Source organism: Lolium rigidum, chromosome 2, assembly GCF_022539505.1.
Source record: "Lolium rigidum isolate FL_2022 chromosome 2, APGP_CSIRO_Lrig_0.1, whole genome shotgun sequence".
NCBI lineage: Eukaryota > Viridiplantae > Streptophyta > Magnoliopsida > Poales > Poaceae > Lolium > Lolium rigidum.
The window spans coordinates 90,363,940-90,382,454 of NC_061509.1; the positions used below are offsets into that span (position 1 = coordinate 90,363,940).

The 18,515-nt window shown below is 47.4% G+C and overlaps 1 pseudogene; it reads right to left on the reverse strand.

Annotated features, from left to right (window-relative positions):
* Nucleotides 1-14,564: 14,564 nt before the first annotated feature.
* On the reverse strand, nt 14,565-17,765 carry LOC124686889 (annotated as a pseudogene).
* Between the last annotated feature and the right edge of the window lie 750 nt (nt 17,766-18,515).

Here is an 18,515-nt window from a genome sequence, read left to right on the forward strand (position 1 = left end):
AATTCGTAAAAATTAATCCAATGGTCCAAAATTTACTATTTTGTAGTCTCTGAAATCCTTAGAACTTGTAGAACATCAGGGAATCAGAGTTTGCCAAAGTTGATACATGTACAAACTTGCTCCTGCAAATTTAGCTCAAATCAGTATTTTGCTTTAATTTAAAATCTATAAACTATTTTTGAATGAATCCAATTGCATCAGTCTCTATTACTGTACCCTATCCAGGGATGTCCAAATATATTTTTTTCCAAACATAAAACCTTGCAGTAGCTATTTTAGTTGATGTTGATGCATTGTTTAAGTTATATTAGTAGTGCTATAAATAAAACCTTAATAAAACAAATATAACCAGAGAACATAACCAACATTATAAATATCAGAGAACATTGAATACAACATTTTCACATCATCCCTATGTGTGAAATTAAATAGTGCATATCATGCATGCATACATGTCTATGATTGTTCATTTTGAATGTTATGTGTATTTTGTTATTGTTTGCTTGATTAGATTGTGAAGGAGATCAGAGCTACACTTGCAACTATTGTGAGTGTGTTGGTTGCTTTGATCAAGGCAAGTGACATTCAATCCCTACCCATTTCCCTATGCATTAGTGTTTTTCTTTTAAATAGTATGCATGGTAGGGTTTTGTTTAAAAAAAAAAGAAAAGTACAATACTATGCTTAGTAATCCTAGTAGTGTGTAGCCACTCCTGAACCCACTACTAGAATTGCCTAGTTTGCTTAGCAACATCCAATTATCGATACTGTTTCATTGGTTGGTTGTGATAGTTGGATGGTTTAAAAATTAACAACCTTAATGGAACACCTGGGTGGAAGGGTTGTATGGTGGACGGCTACTCAGGACCACGTCCCTGGGGTGTTAACCAGTGGACAGGTGGGGGTTTTCACATGGGAGTGCGCAGTTGAATAGTGGTTGCTCTAGACTGCACACCTGGTTTTTACCAGGAGATTGTGTGGGGGTTTATTACCTGTGATGAGTTTTAAGCCTGTGAGTTTCACTTGTGGTTGGCCACCCAGGATTAAAGGGATTACCATGTCATCCATGTTTAGATAGCTTCCAGTGCAACCTTATGGTATTATGGGCTCTGCCGAGATTAATTAAGTTGTGAGGCTCAACTTGTCAGCTAGACATTCGGTTGTGGCGATGGCCAAGTGGGAATGGGTCTAGCTAGTATGGTTGCTCTCTCCTTGTGAAAGATCTTGTCTCATTCTTCTCTTGGGAAGGTTGTGTCGTAAGGTGAAAGTGCACAACCTCTCGAGAGTTAAACCTAAAATCTTATCCGTGTCCCCGGTTATGGACAACTTGAGCTCTGGGACAAGGAATGTACGGAAGAATCTCATCACCTTTTCTAAATGTATTTAAAATTGTGTATCAACCTTCGAAAAACTCATGGTAGATGGAACCATGTGATTATTCTAAAACTCATGGAGGATTTAAGCATGGTGTGATTTATAATGTCATTCAAGGATTTTAAAATATTTTGTTTTAAATAAAATATAGGATAAAATTGGCCATATGCAAATTATCCCAAGACTCCACTATCCAGATATCATGTAGTTAGTCTTTCAGAATTGCCACCAAATAAGTGTCATTTACTAGTACATTATTGTACTGACCTCCATTCGTGGGGCTTCATATTCAAACATGCAGGTTCATCTGAAGAAGATTACTAGGTAGGGTCTCGAGTCTACATTCCAACATGTCTGCCTGTGGCACATGAAGATGATGGAGGCTCAGTGGTGTTTCTTTTCTGCTGTGTTGATTTGAACGTTTTATTTGAGCTAGTCCAACTGACTATGTAGTTTGTAAGACTTTATTTTATCTCCTGAGGATCTACGATGTAGTGATTTGATACCATTGCAATAATTACTACATTTTGAAATGTGTGTGCTATCAGTGATCCCGAGAATAGCACTATACACAGGTATCCAGCCTTTATTAAAAGGTAGGGTGCTACATGAGGAGAAGCGCGAGCCAATCCAAGAACCTGTCTCTGAACCCGTATTGGCGGAGGACCTCAAAGAGGAAGGGCCAGGATATGGCGTCGAAGGCGCGGGCAAGATCTAGTTTCAGGAGCACTCGGGGCTCGCGGAGCTGGGTAGCAACCGTGCCGATTGACGAGCGAGCACAAAGTTGTCATGGATGCTGCAGCCAGGGATAAAGGCGTTTTGGTTCTTGCTAACCAACGTGTCGAGCTTGGGGGCGAGGCGCAATGATAGCATCTTGGCGAACATCTTGTCCACGAGGTGAATCAGGCTAATGGGCCTATAGTTTCCCATCGAAGCCGCGTCTTGTTTTTTGGGCAGCAAGGTCAACAACGCTTGATTCAGCCGGTGAAAGCCCCCGTCCGCGGAGGCCGTGCAGCTGGGAAAAAGCCTCGATTAAGTCTGTCTTGATAGTTCCCCAACAGGCGCGAAGGAATTCGGCGGTGAAGCCATCGGGCCCTTGTGCTTTCCGTGCCGGTAGGCGCTTAATCGTGTTCCAGATTTCATCTTCCTCGAAGGGGGCATCAAGGTCGAGCAGCTCGTTAGACAGGGTGATCAGCTGCTGGAGCTCGAGAGAGATCTCGCGCGAGCCGTCCATTCCGAGCAAGTAGTCGAAGTGCGGGAACACAGCTTCCGCCAGGTCCCCGTGGTCGGTGAGGAAGCGATCGTCAGCGACGATGCTGCGGACCATATTCTTCTGCCGGCGGTAAGAGCAGTGCTGGTGAAAGTACGCAGAGTTAGTGTCGCCGTCCTTGAGGGAGGTGAGGCGGGGTTCTTTCCAGGGAGGCAAGTCCGAGGTACGTGTCCTTCAGAGTTTTATGCAGCCATGATTCCTCAGGTGATTTTTTTCTTTCAATAAAGGATTCCTCAGGTGATAGCAGCCTGTCTTCGCGCACCTTGTCAAGCATGAGGATGACTTCACGGGAGAGAGCGAGCCCGTGGCGTACGCTCCCAACCGTACGCGCACTCCATCTGGTGAGCATTCTCGCGGTGGCATGCAGCCTCCGGTAGATGCGGTGGAATGGGTCCACGACATTGACAGAGTTTCAAGCCTCCGAAACCACGTCCTGTGACAAGGGATTAACTTGTCAATGCCTACGGGTTGTAGACTAGGGTTTAGTTGGAAGTAGAGGGCAAGTAGATCTCGAAGGTTTCAGCCGAAAAGTACTCGACGATTATGAAAACTAGGGTTTGAGAGACAATTATTCGATGCTTTCTTTGCCCCTCGACTCCCCCTTATATAGGAGGTGGAGCCGAGGGATTCGTATTGTACAAGTTACAGAGTCCGGGAGGGTTTCCAACTCATCCCGCAAGATTACAAACATCATCTCCTAATACAACTCTAACTTTCCTTAATATCATCTTGGGCTTTCGATTCTTCTTATTCTTCGAGTCGTGGGCCTTCAGTAAACCCCGGGTACTATCTTCGGCAGGCCCATTGGGGATGCCTATGTCAGTAGCCCCCGAGATTTTGCTTGAATCGTAGAGTCAGAGAAAATCTCCACTGTTTATATTTACTCGACAACTTTAAACTTCTCTATATTTCTTCATATGAATTTCTATATTGTACAGGGATAATGGTAGTTGGGGCTAGTTCATCTGACGGATCAGGTACTAGTTAACTGCTCTAGTGGCAATCCGCAAAAATCTACTTCAAGATCACGTCCGCGGACATGATCTCGGGATACTGGTGTAAACTTCGACAGGTGTCGCTTAAGGTCTTACCATTCTGTCGAGTCCCAGTCATATTTATCGGGTACCTAACGCGTCCGTTAGGATTTTTCTTCGTATCTGTTGATACGGATAGAAGTAGCAAACCGACGTCAGAGATGGCGCCACGCCACTCAGAACGGATCTGGGGTCTTACCTTCGCAAAGTTTTGCGGCATTCAGAAATTGTTCGCAACTTTGGCGTTCTGAGAATATATTGTCGAGTGCTTATTCGGCTGTTGGAATGGCACATTTTATTGAGTCAACGGATGACTTATATTGCTCTCCCGATGGGAGTATATGTAGAGTTACTTATAACTCGAAATATACTCTCTTGTTCTTCTATCTTTCTTTTTTATAATTTCATCGGGCACGCGAACAGCGTTCCCGATGGGAGTAGCCCCGAGGCTACAACCAAGGACTTGTGCTTGGGTGTAGGCTCCACGCCTTATGCCGCTATATTTTCTTTTTCTCCCGAAATTTTCAAATCTCTCGGGTGCGCGAACAGCGCTCCCGATGGGAGTAGCCCCCGAGGCTATGAGCAAATATTTGTATTCGATCATAGGCTCACACCATTTCTATTTTGTCTTTCTCGAATTTTTCATTTTTCCAAAGTAGCCCCCGAGCATTTGAGCAAATACTTGTATTTGTTCAAAGGCTCCCGAGATAAACCATAGTCTTCTGTTGTCGCCGTTCTTGCAAAAGTTCATAGCCGAGAGTTTCTTTTATCAAGGTGACATCACTGCTGATGACAGCCACGACCAATGTATCAGGAAAACGCGAGAACTGCTTATTTCTCTGCCTTGTGGGCCCAAAAATCCTGTCAATTTTCCACGTCGTGCAAGTGGGGGACACACGTCCTCCGCTTTTCCTGGCGCACGTACTGTAGCCGTTGTGCGTTCTTTTCTATGTGAAATTACTTTTTACCCCTTGTCCACGTGTACAGCATCTGTTCCGCAAATTCGTAATCCAACGGCGCGTCCGTTCAACGCACCTTTATATAAAGGCATCGTCTTCCTCCTCTAGCCCTTTCACTCGCGCCGCATCTCTGCTTCTCCTCTGCAAGATTCTCCATTGCTCTCGTTGCTCCAAGCGCCCAGCCATTCGCACACCCTTCGCCACCAAGCTCCTTGATGCCTCCGCGCAAGCTCACGAAGCACAGCACACCTGAGTCGAGGATGGCAACTGAAGATCTGGGGAACACGGAGTGGGAGAGATCCAGAATTTCCTCTCAAGGAATCAACCTGCTGAAGAAGTTGGGGATCAGCACGAAAGATGGTGCACTTCGCTTTCCCAGTGAAGAAAGCTATCCAACTCCTCCAATGGAATACCGGGTCAGTTTTGTCGACCACCTCATCCGTGGTCTTTCTGCCCCCATTCATAATTTCTTGAGGGGATTGCTTTTTATGTACGGATTGCAATTGCATCATCTCACTCCCAACTCCATCCTCCACATCTCCATCTTTATCACGCTTTGCGAAGCTTTCCTTGGAGTCCAGCCTAACTGGGCTCTGTGGAAACGCATTTTCTTCTGTCGCCGTAATGGCTCCCACGGCGTCGCCTATAACATTGGCGGCGTTGTGATCTGCGTCCGTCCTGACGTCGAATATTTTGACGTCAAATTCCCTGACTCAGTACAAGGGTGGCGAAAAAAGTGGTTGTATATTCATGAGGAGAACCATGGATCTGTTGAAGACAACATCCCTCCTTTTGATGGCACCGAGAAAATCTGTCGCCGGCGTTCCTGGGATGCAGAGGCTACCGACGAAGAAAAAGCAGCGACAGAAGCTTTAATGACACGCATTCGTCAACTCCAAAATACCCGAGGTCAAGAACTATCGGGTGTCCAAATCACATCGTACTTCCTTAGGACCAGGGTACAACCCCTACAAGCTCGCAAGAATCCCCTCTGGAAATATGCTGGCGACAAGGACGAAGATCGTTTGTCGGTGGATTTGCCGGTCAAAGATTTAGAAAAACTTGTCCGCAAAATCTCCTCCTTCAACAAGAAAGATCCTATCCCCTCGTCTTGCCGCGTAAAGCCGTATAGTGCTACCAACGCACTCCCTGAGGTAATGTTTGCCAGTGCTATTTTTCTCGAGAACAAATTTTTGTTGACATCCTTCCCATAACTGTTTTGTCGACATTCTTCTTTTTTGCAGAACCACCCAACTCTTGTTTGTCTTCCTCCCCTTCCTGAAGGTGGAGAAGTCGAAGAACGGGCTGTTTTCACCGACGACAACCAGGGTATTTCTCGCCCTGAGAGCGAAACCGCGGGTTCTCGAAAATCTGCGGTATCCTCTGAAAAGGAAGATTCCGAGGCTACCGGATCGGCACACTCTCCTCCCCCAGCTACTTCTCCTAGAAACAAGAGAAAGCGGGACGAAGTTGTCGACTCCGGCCCCTCCAAGACCGGCACGCCTCCTGCCGAAGAAGTTGCTCCTACCGAAAAAAGGACAACTTTCGACCCCTACACCGATGCTCTCATCAGCTCGTAAGTTCCGGCCACTATTTTTGTTGTTTGCCAAGACTTGTTTGCGACTATCTTGTTTACTGTTTTCTCGCCTTTTGGTAGTGATGATGAGGATGATACTCAACCCATTGACGCGACTGCTCGAACGAGCACGTCCCGTACAGTAGTTGTTTCTGAAGCTCCTCCTGATGGAGATGAAACTTCTCCTCCTCAACGAGATGTAGAGCATCTCACTCCAATTGCCAGCCCCCGAGCCTCTTCACCAAAGAGGGCTAGGGTAGAATCATCCAAGGAACCGCTTTTGCTGGCTGGTAGTTCTACTACTTCTTTATTGGATGATGTAAGCATTTATACCTTTTTTCTCTCGAATATTTCAACATTTGTCGACATCTTCTTTGTTCCTTACGTAGATCCTGTCGAACTTTTCCTTCTATATTGACTGTTCCTTTTTTCTTTTGCTCTTGCTTCAGCCTCTGATGCAGGAATTTGTTCGCCCTGGTACTCAATTCATTGGGTACCGCGACCATGCAAATAAACTTAAAGGTACGATTGTGCCCTTGTTTTTCCTGCTACATCTACTCCTTTATGTTTGCTGTGTCGTTTACCTATCGTTTATTTTTACCAGAAACTCTTGCCGAGGCCAACAAACGTGCTGACGCTCTTGCTGTTAAGTTAGAGCAAAGCGAAACAGCTCGCAAGAAAGCTAAAGCGGATGCTGCTACCATTGAAGACCTGCGTAAAAGGCTTCATACCGCGGAAACTTCTTTGAGCGAGCATATAACCGAACAATCTGCTCGCGAAGAGGTGGTTATCAAGCGCCTGTCGTCGCAGAGCCATCGTTTTGCCAATAAGTGCCCGAACTATTTTGACTTTCTTGAACTTCGCCTGTCTTGCTTACTTATCGATAATTTTTTTCCTGAGCAGGAAAAACGGGTCAAGAATATGAACTTAGGGATCCTGAGAACGATCCTCTTCTTGACGCGCTTTCTCTCCTTGAAATTCATGGAGACGAGGCACGTGACGGTCTTGCTGAAGCCGAGGCGGGGTTATCACAGCTGTACCCTTATTTCTTCCCTAAGAAAGAACAACCCGCGCCGTTTCTTGCTCTTGCCAAGTGCTTCAATTCTAAAGAGAATCTCGGGCTCAAGCTTCGCCAAGAGGGCTTGAAGGTTGGCGTTGAAGGCACCATTGCTCTGGTTGCCGACAGTCAACAGAATGTCGACTGGACTAGGGTTGGCGATACGCAGGAAATGGAGACCAAGAAATGGCAATCGTTGATCAAGGCTGCGAAGCCAAACTCGAAGAAAGTCCTCGCCTATCTTGGATGCAATCCAACTCCAGCTCCAAGTTCATCAAAGCCGGAGGTCAAGTAGACCAACCTTGCCTTCCCTGTCGTTCTCTTTTGGTGATGTCGCCTTTTTACAGATTTGGCGACAATTAACCCCTTGGTTCACTAGAAACCATCCTTTTGTAATAACTATGTAAATATGCCAAATAGCAATGGAAGTCTATTTTGCTTGATGATTGATGTTGAATCTTTTATTTCTAGTTGATTTTTGACAACTATACTGCGACTCCTCATCCTTCCGATGTTTTACATGCGTCATCCCGTTCGAAGAAGGTTCCTGCTACTGTCGAGCATGCTGAGAACTCTTCGAGTAAAAATTCAGCGGACGACCTGGAAGAACTTCGCCAGCAACTCCAGTCTATGAAGAAACAATGACTCATGATGATGGAACAATCTCAAAAATCATCCGAGAGGGAAAAAATTGCGCTTCAACAAGCTCAAGATGCCATAGCTGCCAAGGAAACTGCTGTTTTTGAAGCTGCAAAAGCGACCACTCGAGAAAATTTTATGCTTGACTTGATGATTGAAGCCAGTCCGGATATGTCAGGTATGCTCTTGCAAACCGAGATTCCCTCTTTCCCGCTATTTCTTTTTTGAGATTCTTATGTTGTCGCCAAATAGGTTCCTTTCTAGACGCTGCTGCTCAAGATGAAAGGGTAAACACCAGGACCAACCTCCTTGTTAACCTTTCTCTCGACCACGGTTCTCTTTTCTGGGCTACTCCAGAACGTACCCGACAAATTGTCAGGTTTCAAGACCGCGCCTGTCAGGTTCGGGACTTCCTTGATTTTTGCACCATATCGAGTCCCCATTGGGCAAAGGGCCAAGACAATGGTATTGCCATCAGCTCTGCTGCTGGGGAGTGTGGTTTTGCGGCGAATCTTCGGCACAAGTCGCAGGTTCGTACTATCTCTTTTGCATCCTCGATTGCTGTCAACCAGTAAAATCCAGCCCGAAAAACCTTGGCTGCAATAGCTCGACTGCTCGCATGGTGACCACATATTCCCTTGCGTACGTCCTTTAAGATTATTCTTCCTTCTTCGGGTGTAACGCACCTTTGCAGCACGCCCGAAATGCTTCGCTTGTATAACTCCCCTTTGACCACTGTGAAGGCTTTGGATCGTCGAATAACTCGCCTTGCTTCAACTCGGATCGTCGGGTATTTCTTTCCTTAGGATATACGATATGTACGCTTGCATCCATGGGACTTCTACCATCATCACCAGCTCCTCGGTCCTCTTCTTCATCCGGAACTTCTTTGAGAGGCGCCGCAGTTTTCTCCTCCTTCGTCTTCTTCTCGCGCCTTCTTTGTCTTTGTGGATCTCTCGCCTATCTCTTCCCAAAACACCCTCGGCGGGATTGGGAGGCACCGCGACCCGATGTTTGCGAGAACGTCGGCTTCATCATTGCTCAGCCTCATCGATGTGATTTACTTCGCATCCATCAAACAGCTTCTCAAGCTCGTTGTACACCTCCTTGTATGCTACCATGCTGTCATTGATCGCATCACATTGGTTCATAACCTGCTGAGCTACCAATTGTGAGTCGCCAAAGATTTTTAGTCGAGTCGCGCCGCAAGCTTTCGCCATCTTCATCCCGTGTATAAGGGCTTCATATTCTGCTTCATTGTTAGATGCATTTGGGAACATCATCCGTAGGACGTACTTCAATTTGTCGCCTTCAGGTGATATGAGTATCACCCCTGCACCAGCTCCTTCTACTCTCTTGGATCCATCGAAGTTCATGATCCAGGTTCTCGACAAATCTGGGGTCCTGTATTTTGCAACTCCATCCACTCGCAATGAAGTCCGGCAAAATTTGCGACTTGATTGCCTTTCTTTTTCATACGTGATGTCCCGAGGGTAAAGTTCTATTCCCCAAAGGGAGACACGCCCCGTAGCTTCCGGATTGTTCAAGTATATTTGATAGAGGTGCTTCATTGACTACTATTATCGGGTGTGCCGAAAAATAGTGGCGCAATTTTCTTGCTGTTGTAATTACTCCATATGCTAGCTTCGGTACTCGCGGGTACCGCTGTTTTGAAGGCGATAAAACTTCACCGATGAAATATACCGTGCCTTTGCACTCCATGGAGTTTTCCTTCTTCCTCTCTTTCAACGACTAGCGCCGTGCTAACCACCTGAGGTGTGGCTGCGATGTATAGCAGGAGAGGTTCCTTCTCTTTTGGTGCCACTAAGATTGGTGGTGTCGAAATTGTGGGCGTTAAATCCTCGAAGGCTCGCTCTGCCTCTTCATTCCATTGGAATTTCTCTCCTTGCTTGATTAGAGCGTAAAACGGTAACGCTTTTTCTCCCAATCTGGCGACGAATCTGCTTAAAGCTGCGACTCGCCCAGTTAGCTGCTGTATTTCCTTCAACTTTGTTGGCTTTCTCATTGTTACGATAGTTTGGATTTTTTCGGGATTTGCTTCAATCCCTCTTGCTGAAACAAGAAACCCAAGAAGTTCTCCTGCAGGGACGCCAAAGGAACACTTCGTTGGGTTCAATTTGAGACAGAACTTGTCGAGGTTGTCGAAGGTTTCCTTCAGATCCTCGATTAGCGTCGTCCCCTTTTTTGATGTTATGACGACATCGTCGATGTACACTTGTACGTTTTTCCCAATTTGTGTCGCCAAGCACTTCTGCATCATCCTCTGGTATGTTGCTCCCGCGTTTTTCAAACCAAAAGGCATTGTTCTATAGCAAAACACGCCATAAGGTGTGATGAACGCTGTTTTGACCTCATCTTCTTCTTTTAATCTGATCTGGTTATAACCAGAATATGCATCTAGGAAGGAAAGACATTCGCACCCTGCCGTGGAGTCGATAATTTGATCGATCCTTGGGAGGGGAAAGTGATCCTTTGGACAATGTTTATTGAGACACGTAAAATCGACGCACATGCGAAGGACTTTAGTGTTTTTCTTCGGCACCAACACCGGATTTGCTACCCATGTGGCCTCTGTATGCAGCTCCTTGATAAAACCAGCTTCTCTTAGTCGATCGATTTCTGACAGCATAGCTTTGCGGTTTGGCTCCGAAAAACGCCGCAAAGGTTGTTTGATTGGTCTTGCTAGTGGATCCAAGTTTAGGTGGTGCTCGGCAAGTTCCTTGGGTACTCCTGGCATGTCAGCTGGACACCATGCGAAGATTTTCCATTGCTCACGGAGGAACTCGACGAGCGCGCTTTCCTATGCGAGGTCCATGTCTGTCGCAATGGACGTCGTCTTTTTCGGGTCTGTCGGGTGAATCTGCACCTCCTTAGAATTTTTCTCGGTGTTAAAAGTTGATTCTTTGTTTGGCCTTCCTACATCTGGCAACACATCATAATCAGTTGTGAGTCTTGATGCCATGTATTCTGCTTGCATCCCGAAAGTTTCTGACAGTCGATGAAAATCCTTATCACACTTATCGGCTAGCGCAAAGCTTCCTTTGACTGTGATTGGTCCCTTAGGTCCAGGCATCCTCCACAACAGGTACGTGTAATGTGGTACCGCCATAAACCTAGCATATGCTGGTCGTCCCAACAAAGCGTGATACTGTGATGGGAAATCCACGACTTCGAACTCCAGCCTTTCTATTCTGTAGTTTTCTCGGGTCCCGAACTGAACGTCGAGATTAATGTTCCCCAGCCGGATAACTTGGCTTCTCCGGTGTGATACCGTGGAATCGCGTGTCGGTTGGTTTCAGGTTTGCTAGGGATATGTTCATCTTCCTTAGTGTATCTCGCATACATAAGGTTTAAACTCACTGCCGCCATCTATGAACACTCGAGATACATCGAATCCTGCATTTACCGCCGGTAAGATGAGTGCCGACTCGCCCCGGTCGAGGAACTTGCTATGGATGATCAGCTATTGTGAAGCCAATATCTTGCCCTGACCAGTTAAGGTACTCGACTGTCGGTGGAGGCATCTTCTCTGCCATAAACACCTGTAGCGAGATTACTTTCTGAGCTCTATTGGATGGCCCGCCTTTCTGAATCATCGAGACCGCTCCGTTAGAGTTGGGATCAACATAAGGCGGTGGAGCAGGTGCTGCCGCTATTCTGAGCTGATGTCGATTTTCGTCCGTAATCGCGGGAGGAGGTGGCAAGTGAATCTCACTCCCGGGTCCTTGAGGATTTACGTGCGCTGCCCGAGCATTAGCATGCCCCGCCCACCTTAACATTGCCTCGGAAATTTTGGCAATCCTTTTGCAAGTGTCCTGACTGTCTTTTCCCATTATTGTCGAGATAAAAATGCATCTGACACGGCCCGTTCATCATCTCTTCAGGGGACACAAAAGGTCTCTAGAACCTTGACCCGGTATTTTGCCTGTTATTTCGAGAGTCATCTCTATTGTCGCCTCGCTGCTCGTTGCTCCTCTGGTAATCATCTCTGTTGTTTCCTCCGGCGCTTGCTCGGAAGCCAGCCGAAATTTGTCCAGGAGCATCATAACTCGAGTACTGCCGAGGAAATCGTCGCCTACTTTGATAATTTCGGCCGCGCTCCTCCTCTGGTGACCTATGCCGTTTGTTGTGAACGGCATCTTCTCCATCTGCCCATCTGTTTGCTATCTCCATTAATGCGGATACTGTCTTTGGATTGGTCCTCCCCAAATCCTCGACAAAATCTCCTCGCCTGATTCCTGCGACAAACGCATCTATTGCTCTTTCGTCAGATATATTCTCTGCCGAGTTTTTAATGATATTCCATCTTTGGATGAATTTTCTCATTGGTTTGTCTGTCTTTTGTCGACACGCCCTCAATTCCTCTAGCGATGCAGGTTTTTTGCAGGTGGACCGGAAATTCTTGACGAATATGTCCTCGAAGCTATCCCAGCTGTCGATAGATCCTGGAGGAAGTTTCTTTATCCAAGATCGCGCGGCTCCACTCAAATGCACCTGGATGCTTTCCATAGCTGTTGCTCTGGTCCCTCCTGTGAGCTTCACCGTCTCGAGGTAATCAACTAGCCAATCTTCTGGATCTTGCAGGCCGTCGAATTTCTTGAAGTTATCAGGCAACTTAAATCCCGAAGGGACTCGAGTTTTTCGGACTCTCCTTGTGAAGCATGGCAAACCGCACATATCCTCGTCGTTTAGTTCTGGGGAATGCCGATGTTCCCTTCTACTTTGTCGTGCTCTGTCCACCCTTGCTTGTGCTGCTGTGTCTCTTGCTCCACTTGTTCCTTCAGGAGCTGCTGCTGCTGCCGCAGGTCGTGGACTATTTTGCCTTGCTGTTCCTTCGGGAGGTGTTGATGCAAACGCCGTTCCCATGGCTCCAACTCCTGCCATTGCCATGTTGTACGCGTGCCTCCCTTGGATCTCCCGGAGGTGGCCTCGGATGCAAGGATAAAGGCCTCGTGTCGCCATGTACCCAGCTTCCGGTGTCTTGGGGATGATGTTCCCTCTCGTGTCTATTGACATAAAAGACATGTCGAGGTTTTGAACCAAGTGCTCTCTTTCTCCTTCAGGTATGTTTTGCAGCCTTGATCTTGCTCTGTTCCGAGCTTCCCCGTGGCTATCTCCCGAAGTTCCAGATTGTCGACTTAACTCCGCTCTTCGCCTGCTTGATGCGGAGGCTGCCTCCTTTCTTCTGTTCAGAGCAGCTGTCTGTTTTTCCAACTCCCTTGTAGCTCGTGTGAGCCTATATTGATATGCTTGCAACTCTTCTGGCGTGGCTGTTGTGGCCATTGGTTCTGAGCCGTCCATAGCTCTTGCGGCTCTATCCCATGCTGCTTGCGGGAGTTGAACTCTATCACGAGGCTCAGGTCCGACATATTTGTTGCCTAGACCTCGTCGTAAATCGTAGGGATCGACGTATGGATTTCCCAGATCGTCGAAAGCCTCAGATGTTTCTTCCCGATCACGGCTTGGCTCTCCGATGGCATAAATCTGATGGTATTTTGTATTCAGATCTGTGCTATGTTTGGTGACACCATCATAAAGATTGGTGAAGACCTTGCCCACTGTAGTGGATTTGTCGATGAAGTTAAAGCTGTCGACACTGCTCGAGTCATCGCTTATATAGGAGTCCGCGGATGACTCGAAGGACATGTCGCTGAAGATCTTGGCGAGCTTTTCGCTTGCCCTGGTGCTGATGAAGCGTGGCGATGAAGTCTCTTCTTCGCCTGACTCGATTGACGATGTTGAGTTTGAAAAATCGGAATCGACCGCCGACAATCCCGACGAGATCGGAATTTCGAGACGATACGCTCCCTCTTTCTCGACGCGAAAGTGGAATCTTCCGAACGTCATCTCCATAGGCTCCTCCAGATACGCATATGCATCCAAACGGGAGGGCGGGTGAGGAACAAAATCGACAGGACCAGTTGCGATCTGTTTACCTCGATCCATTGCGTTGCTTGCAGTTGATGAAGTCGACGATCTTGAACGTGCCATCGAGATCAGATCCTTGACGCCTCTAATCCCCACAGACGGCGCCAATTGACAAGGGATTAACTTGTCAATGCCTACGGGTTGTAGACTAGGGTTTAGTTGGAAGTAGAGGGCAAGTAGATCTCGAAGGTTTCAGCCGAAAAGTACTCGACGATTATGAAAACTAGGGTTTGAGAGACAATTATTCGATGCTTTTTTGCCCCTCGACTCCCCTTATATAGGAGGTGGAGCCGAGGGATTCGTATTGTACAAGTTACAGAGTCCGGGAGGGTTTCCAACTCATCCCGCAAGATTACAAACATCATCTCCTAATACAACTCTAACTTTCCTTAATATCATCTTGGGCTTTCGATTCTTCTTATTCTTCGAGTCGTGGGCCTTCAGTAAACCCCGGGTACTATCTTCGGCAGACCCATTGGGGATGCCTATGTCATCCTGGAACCCCTCCTGGCGGAAGCCAGAATTCCTTTTGATCATGGCTACAAACATCCCTTTGTTCTTCCGTGGCAACACAGGGTATTTAGCTAGTACTTATATTCATGTCAGACAACAATATAGGATACTAATTAAACTGGTACACATTTTCAGTGTTTTTCCAACTCTTATCTTACACAACTATGCGAAAGAAGGAACCGAACCGATGCATTTAAGCTGTATCTGCGACGAAATCTTGTATCACAGTCCGTATAGCAATAGGAATTCTCACCGAGTGCGCACTTTGATCGGACCATGTCAAACTCCCAAATGTGTACCCACCTTGCACTCTTTGCTTCGCCGTAAACGTGAGTCTAAACGTCGCGCTTCTACTACCACCTGCAGTGAAACCGATCAAAGATGGCTCCACGGACACGGCTACCCCCTTCGGAGCTTCAACAACCGCTCGGTAAGTCGCTTCCACCGACCCGACGTTCGTGATAGTACGCCATGTTGTGACCTTGTTCTTGAGGTCTGGCACAACGATTGATGGTAGATTAAGATTGAGTTCGTAGGATTCACATCCATCTAATAATCCAATGGTGCAATTGAAGAATTTGTTGTATTCCTTCACATCCTGGTCATAAACCAAGCCAGGGTCGACGGCCCTGTCCGGGTTAATGTGGCCACCGCCAAAGTCAAAGGGGTCGGCGAGTTTCCTGGGGACCGACTCTGCTTGGATTGGCATACCAAAGCGATCGGTCACTGAGGCTGCAAAGGGTCAAATGGAACGTTTGAGCGCTAGCCATAAATTTACTAAATAACGATTTATTCAGTAGAACTTATGTATGCTCTCGGTCAGTACCTGTTGTGATAATGGCGGACTTGATCATTGCGGGCGACCAGTCAGGGTGAATTGACTTGAGCAACGCGGTGACCGCCGAGACATGCGGACACGCCATGGATGTCCCAGATTTGAACACGTAGGAATCCTGTTGGGCTGCCAAGATGCTGACACCGGGCGCAGTTATGTCGGGCTGCACAAACATATACATACAAGTTTTAGAGGCTAGATAAGGATGGCGCGAACAGGTTGTTTAATTATGGATATTGCGTTTTGAATATTTTGTATATCAAGTTGAGACATACCTTGAGTATGCCGGGGTAGATGGGGCTTGGCCCTCTCGACGAGAACGAGGCGACCCTCGGCGACAGCACCCCGTTCCCAACAACGGTTGCGGTAGGCGAAACCTTCACCACCGGACTCCTAGCATGACACAAGAAGACATACATAAATACTTTGGAGAAAGGAAAATCAAGTTCACCATGCTTCAGACAACAAGACAACTAAGCTCTCACCGTGTGTTTGCCAGATACGATAGGATTCTCTGTGCGATCTCGAAATCCACCAGTACGCAGGGCATAATGCCTTCACAAGGTTTCAGAAAGTCGAGGAGGTTGGCAGTGTGCTGTGCAAAGATGAGGCCCTTCGCGCCGGCCGTGACGGTAAGGTTGATGGCACTCGGAAGTGCTACCCATGGCGACGTGGATTTCGCACCCCTGGTGCATAGCACAGGACGATCTTGCCGGTGGCGTTGCTCGACGCCACTGACGCCGCGTCGCAGCTGCACAAACGTTTTGAATTGAATATGCTAAGTTCAGGATGCCTCGGATGTGATTAACTCCAAACTGTCTTATTTCATTTACCTCCCCGCATAAACAAGGTTCATAAAGTCTCTGCTGGTCACTGATGCATTGTACTGGACAGATTGCCCCTGCGTTTGAAAGCAAGCACACACTAAGGAGTCAATAGAAAAATTATTGAGGAAAGCTTCAAGGGCGAGCTTAAGATATTTGTTGTTCGTTTCAATGGCCTCAGCCGAGTCAAGTTATTTATCAAACTGCATGATTGATTAGCCGAGCCGAGTCAAGGTCGATCGCCCCTCTCAAAACTATCGATCGCATAAATTAATTAACAGTTGGTTGAAGATTGTTTCTACTTACCACCAGCTTTTCTTCGTTTCCGAGCGATATCAAGGTCGGAAAAGCTCGATCAATCGTGCTAGCAGCCACTGTCGTGACCCACGGAGCAGCATTCGTCACCGTCTGCGGCACAGGGCCATCGTTCCCGCCGCCGAACACAACCGAGATTCCTCTCTGCACAGCATGCAGCGTCCCGGGTATCTCATGACCGGCCCCTCCAATCGAGATCGACAGCACGTCCACGCCGTCGTGTATAGCATCGTCGATGGCCGCCAGGATCGCCGCATTAGGGCAATTCAGGCCGACCCAGCACACCTTGTAGATACCAAGCCTCGCACGTGGTGCCCCACCACGCGCCACGCCGGTGCCTAGGCCACCATAGCTCACGCCTCGCACCTCCACTCCGGCGATCGTCGATGCGACGTGCGTGCCGTGGCCGGTGATGTCCCTAGACGAGTTATAGTTTCTTTTGAGTACCTCAGCGCTGATGCCACTACCGTACCACCGTGCGCCGATGATCTTTCTGTTGCAGCTCGTGGCGTTGAACTCCTGGCCAGTCTGGCATTTCCCTTTCCACCGTGCCGGTATGGGGCCATACCCGTCGTCATCAAAGCTTCGTGATTCGGGCCATATACCTGTTGTTGTTACAGAATCATATGCAAATGCATGGGGTCAATTGTTTCTCAAGCTTTAGTTTTTCTCTTATTTAAGCTTCATACGGAATTGCAAACCTGAATCGATAACACCGACGATTACATCTTCACCGTACTTTGCTTTTTGGAGGAGGCCCGGTTGCTGTGGTGTTTGGTAGTTGTCAAGGCCAAGGAAATCCCAGCTCCGAGTTGTGTGCGGTTCATGAAAAGTGTTAGGCTTCACGGTGATCACTTCAGGGAACTCTAGATCCCGGAATGTGTTGATTAGTTTACGTCGGTCATGCAAGGAAGATATAATGATGACATCGCAGGACTGACAGAACTACTTACTTGCGAGTTCCTCGGCTTGAGATTCGGTTAGCATTGCCGCGAACCCAGAAAATCCGTGCTTGTAGCTGTAAACTATCGACTTCAAGGCTTCATCCTTGCTGTTGCGGATGAAAAAGAAAATGTTAACTATCGAGCTTCTGCTTCGTGGTACAAATAATATGTAACATGAATTATTACAGGCTAGTACCTCCCAAGAACAGACGCTAGTACGTCATGGTGCGACGCAGTGACCACGGACGGGTCATCATGCTTCTTCTCCCCCATATACACTATGTAGAGCTGAGATTTTGGTGCAAAAAAACGTCAAGAAAAGGTTAATGCAGGAACAGTACTAAGTTAAAACTTCTGAACACAGAGGAAGGAAGCATCTTACTTTGCTCGACGCATTAGCCGAAAGAGGAAGCAGCGTCGCCAGTAGCAGAGCACAGCAGAATCTTGTTCCAAAACCCATGTCTGATTTCGATCGAGAAGAGTGTTATGTTATGTCGTTTGTTTGTGTGGTATGTATATATAGCAGTCAGCGAGGAGCAATCATGGGGTGCAAACTGGGCGGCTACATGAAACAGCGTTGTTAGGTGGCACGCGCGTGCGAAAGAAAAGACTAGATCAATGTTCTGAAATTTAGAAGAAGCACCGTGCATTTTCTTTCAGAAAAGGAAAAGAAGAAGCAACTTGCTTTGATCTGGTCCATCGCAGTTGAATGCTTGATAAGTAACCTCAACCAACAAAGAGTTGTGTTCTCTGAATTTGTCTGATGTAACGAGTCGTCGTGCACACGACTGGGATGCCAGGACCTCCTTTGTAATCACGAACCATCTGAATACGCGTCGGTGGCTATGTTGCCAAGCATGACCTGAATTTAAAAAATATAGTTAGTAGCTGGTAGACTTTTGGAGTTTGGACTCGCTGAAACATTCCACGGCTAAAGATTGTTTTCATAGCATCGCTACAAAGTGTTTCAGGATAATCCTCTTCAACCCCTGCCCCAGCTGTATCTTGTTCAAATCCACAGAAGGGTCGCCGGCACAAGCGGTGGCCCTTCTCCAAGCCCGAGAACATGCGCAAGCTGAGCTTCTGGCAGCGAGACGCAAGATTGAAGAAGATGCGGCGAAGGCCAAGGAGGAGGCCGCCCGGGCTGCAGCGGCACAAGGGACTGTTTGCAGTGGTCCAGAGGCTGGTTCCAAGGGGGAGCCACCCTCAGGCTCTGGCAAATCCGT